The 4980-nt window shown below is 45.1% G+C and overlaps 1 pseudogene; it reads right to left on the minus strand.

Annotated features, from left to right (window-relative positions):
- Nucleotides 1-4493: 4493 nt before the first annotated feature.
- On the minus strand, nucleotides 4494-4611 carry LOC126254311 (5S ribosomal RNA; annotated as a pseudogene).
- Between the last annotated feature and the right edge of the window lie 369 nt (nucleotides 4612-4980).

A 4980-nucleotide genomic window follows, 5' to 3' on the forward strand; every position in this document is an offset into this window, starting at 1 on the left:
GTTTGTTAATTAGCACCTCGATTATTTGAAAGTCACTTTTCCGATATTCAGCTATGCTTTTGATAGTCGGCACATTTTTTTGTAATCAACGTTAGTTCTTCCTAACGATGGTATCAATCACTTTCACGAGCGACCGCGAAACTGTTTCGCGACACAGCTAGTTGTTGATATCGTGATACGATATACGAATGAAATTGTCTCCAGTCGTGAATTTTAATTACACAACGTTTGTAGGTCACTCTCAGAATGTTCACTGAATGATGACCAAGTCGACGTTTGTTGATTCCGTACTGCCGGTGCGTGGCTGATTGTTACCTCGACGACACGAGGCATAAATGCGTAAGGAGCACTTCACAATAATCTTCTGATACCTTCGCTGATGAAAACTGACATAAAACACACAGCTTTCATCCTGAAGATTTTCGCCGTTTAGACAATGCAACACGTCTGGCGATACTCGTGGCACCCGAAACTGAGACTCACGCACGACTCAATAACAATATCCACGCTCTCGAGAGGCGGAACTATCGGTTTTGAGGCGGGCAGCGATACCACAGAACGCTTACATATTCTACAGTTCGAAACATTTTGTGCCCACAGAGAGTGCTGCGCCCGCATCTCGTGGTCGTGCGGTAGCGTTCTCGCTTCCCACGCCCGGGTTCCCGGGTTCGATTCCCGGCGGGGTCAGGGATTTTCTCTGCCGCGTGATGGCTGGGTGTTGTGTGTGATGTCCTTCGGTTTGTTGGGTTTAAGTAGTTCTAAGTTTTAGGGGACTGATGACCATAGATGTTAAGTCTCATAGTGCTCAGAGCCATTTGAACCAGAGAGTGCTGCGATAGCTGATGAATCGCGTAAGCTATGCCGTAAGGAAATGGGAGTTACGGAAATCGCAGGTCGCACTTCGAAGCGTAAGGGTTGACAAAAAATGCAGAAACACTAATGAAATGCCTTGCTTAACGCGCAGGACAGGACAGATAGAATAAATTGTGGAAAGGGGCCAAAATAAGGGGCTGTCAGTTATACTCGAACATACAACTTTATTATTTGATCAAACATTACAAGAGCCCAAAAAATTTTTTTAAACACACAGCTGTAATCTTTGGACTTAATTATCGGCTGAAAGCCACTTTAATTTAAAAACGGCTAAAGGCCAATAACTTACAATGCAAGTATAATCAGAAATTTAAAAGGCAAGCCTTATCTTAAAACAGTTCTTTAGTTAGTATAAAGTAAAGAAGTTAAATTCAAATCGGCTGAAGGCCAAACATTTAAAACTCCAATACATTAAATTTTTAAATACCAAAGTCCTTACGTGAAACAATTCTTTAATTTAGGCTGAAGGCCTTAAGAACAAGCAAATGAAACCCAAACCGGCTGAAAGCCAAAGACTTAAAAATTCAATAGGTTGAAGTAAACAAGTTAAGTTCAAATAATCTGAAGGCCGAAGAACTAAAAATACAAAAAAAAAAATTTCAAATGCCAAAGGGCTTACGAAAAAAATTCTTTAAACTAGGTTGAAGGCCTTAAGAGTAAAACAACTCTAATTTAAAACACAAAACCGGCTAGAAAAAATACAAGTACCGACAACAAGAACAAATTAGAGAAAAGTAAGGCAGTCCACACAAGGGCGCCCAGATGTTCGAGGGTCGGCCTGTGATTCAAACACTAACAGGCAGTTGGGCCAACTATTCACGACCCGACGACAACCCAACCGACCGACAGTCAGCGGACTCACCGACAACATAACCACCACGTCACCCGACCAGGGCACAACAGGCAGTTTAACGAAACAACGTAGAAGATATTGCGCCCACAACCAATCATACACGGAGCTGTCAAACCACACACCGAGCTGGACAGCAACAACACAATCAGGAAACTACACTGCCTGAAATTTACGTCAACGCCCAGAGCAGGTAACCGGAAAGTTACCGGCCACAAGGCAGAAGATTCCGCTGGTGCACTTCAATTCAAATAACCTAATACAGTGAAACTCCACCGGAGGGTAGCTAGAATTTTCCAACTTTAAAACCACGTTGCTGCTCGCAGGAATATCCCAACAGCCGACAGAGAACTCCAAACGGCACAATGTGAACAGTCTTGACTTGCTGGTGTGCTAAATCAAAACTCAACTTTCGTGTCCATGGTGGGTGAGCCACGGATCTCGTAGCAATGGGAACAGCGCCACACTCTCCGACACCGCGTAGAGACAGCCAGCGGGCCCCGGCCAAACTACGCCCCGCCGAGATATCCTCACTTCTCCACGCCAACAGACCGACTCCCACACAGCACGGAGAAAGCACTAACTGAGCAGTCGACATCACAAGCTACACACAGTTTCACGAACACTTGCACCAAGGTCTAGACAATACTAAAGGCAGCGACTGTGCAATAACAAGGACGAGTATGCTGGTAAAATAGCTCCATATTTAGCAATTATATACAACCACTCGCAAACAGAAAGATACGTACCTAAAGACTGGAAAATTGCTCAAGTCACACCAATACCCAAAAAAGGAAAGTAGGAGTAATCCGCTGAATTACAGGCCTATATCACTAACGTCAATCTGCAGTAGGGTTTTAGATCATATACTGTATTCGAACATTATGAAGTACCTAGAAGAAAACGATTTATTGACATACAGTCAGCACGGATTCAGAAAATATCGTTCTTGTGAAACACAACTAGCTCTTTATACTCATGAAGTAATTAGTGCTATCGAGAGGGGATGTCAAATTGAGTCCATATTTTTAGATTTCCAGAAGGCTTTCGACACCGTTCCTCACAAGCGTCTTCCAATCAAACTGCGTGCCTACGGAGTATCTCCTCAGTTGTGCGACTGGATTCGTGATTTCCTGTCAGAAAGGTCACAGTTCGTATTAATAGACGGAAAGTCATCGAGTAAAACGGAAGTAATATCCGGCGTTCCCCAAGGAAGTGTTATAGGCCTTCTGTTGTTCCTGATCTATATTAACGATGTAGGAGACAATCTGAGTAGCTGTCTTAGGTTGTTTGCAGATGATGCTGTCATTTACTGACTTGTAAAGTCATCAGATGATCAAAACGACTTGCAAAATTATTTAGATAAGATATCTGTATGGTGCGAAAAGTGGCAATTTACCCTGAATAAAGAGAAATGCGAAGTTATTCAAATGAGTACTAAAAGAAATCAGCAAAATTTCGATTACGCGATAAGTCACACAAATCTGAGGGCTTTAAATTCAACTATATACTTAGGGATTACAATTACGAATAATCTAAATTGGAACGATCACATCGATAATATTGTGGGTAGAGCAAACCAAAGACTGCGATTCATTGGCAGAACACTTAGAAGGTGCAACAGGTCTACCAAAGAGACTGCTTACATTACGCTTGTCCGCCCTATTCTGGAGTACTGCTGTGCGGTGTGGGATCCGCATCAGATGGGACTGACGGATGACATGAAAAAATTACAGAGAAGGGCAGCTCGTTTTCTATTATCGTGAAATACGGGAGCTGGTGTCGCAGACATGATACGTGAATTAGAGTGTCAATCATTAAAACAAAGGAATTTTTCGTTGCGACGGGATTTTCTCCTCCGATTGCGAAAACGTTCTGTTGGTACCCACCTACAAAGGGAGAAATGATCATCACAATAAAATAAGATAAATCAGGGCTCGCACGGAAAAATTTAAGTGCTCGTTTTTCCCGCGTGCCGTTCGAGAGTGGAACGGTAGAGAGACAGCATGAAGGTGGTTCATTGAACCTTCTGCCAGGCACTTTATTGTGAATAGCAGAGTAATCACGTAGATGTAGATGAATCACGAGTCCGCACACGCGAGCAACCCATAAGCGATCGCCGGCCTAGATACATGTCGTCCGACAAGACGACCGACCAACAACCAACCAAGGTGGTCCACACTCAAGTGATATGTATCGGCAACCGTCGGGCGAGTCATGGCTGTCCGGACTTCACTGCAGCCGCGCCCCGACCGAAGTTCTGCCGTGTCCTAAGTCAAACACCGCCAGGTCGGAACTGCACTGCTAGCGCCTCCCAACTCACTGGCAAATCCGAACTAACTCCGAACACACGAAAACTGGGAAGTAATAGCAGTCGGCAAAGATAATACGCCAGGGCTTATATCGATAAGTGCCGCTGCTGCCGCTCACGGGCAGGCAAGGCGGCAACTCAGTGACATAAGGAGGTGGTGGTACAGTAAAAACAGGATGTCAAATGAAATATAGCACGATCACGAGCCACGCACGGCTCAACTAAGAAAACAGTACATTAAACTAAATTAAACTCCATCCGACCAGGCCTTCAAGGTCCAACGATATCGACCGGCCGTCATGTCATTCTCAGCCCACAGGCACCACTGGATGCGGATATAGAGGGGTATGTGGTCAGCACACCGTTGTCCGGGTCTATGTCAGGTTACGAGACCGGAGGCGCTACCTCTCAATCAAGTAGCTCCTCAGTTTGCCTCACAAGTGCTGAGTGCTCCCCGCTTGCCAACAGCGCTCGGCAGACCGGACGGGCACCCATCCAAGTGCTAGCCCAGCCCGTCAGCGCTTAACTTCGGTGATCCGACGGGAACCGGTGCTACCATTGCGGCAAGGCCGTTGGCCAACATAACACATTATTACGCCTTATACGGTGTAGGAAAACAGTTGGCATTCAAAACAGCTTCCAGTCGTGTCGGAATGGATAAATGGTTTTCATGGAAATACACTCCTGGAAATTGAAATAAGAACACCGTGAATTCATTGTCCCAGGAAGGGGAAACTTTATTGACACATTCCTGGGGTCAGATACATCACATGATCACACTGACAGAACCACAGGCACATAGACACAGGCAACAGAGCATGCACAATGTCGGCACTAGTACAGTGTATATCCACCTTTCGCAGCAATGCAGGCTGCTATTCTCCCATGGAGACGATCGTAGAGATGCTGGATGTAGTCCTGTGGAACGGCTTGCCATGCCATTTCC

The sequence above is a fragment of the Schistocerca nitens genome, chromosome 4, assembly GCF_023898315.1.
Source record: "Schistocerca nitens isolate TAMUIC-IGC-003100 chromosome 4, iqSchNite1.1, whole genome shotgun sequence".
Taxonomy (NCBI): Eukaryota; Metazoa; Arthropoda; class Insecta; order Orthoptera; family Acrididae; genus Schistocerca; species Schistocerca nitens.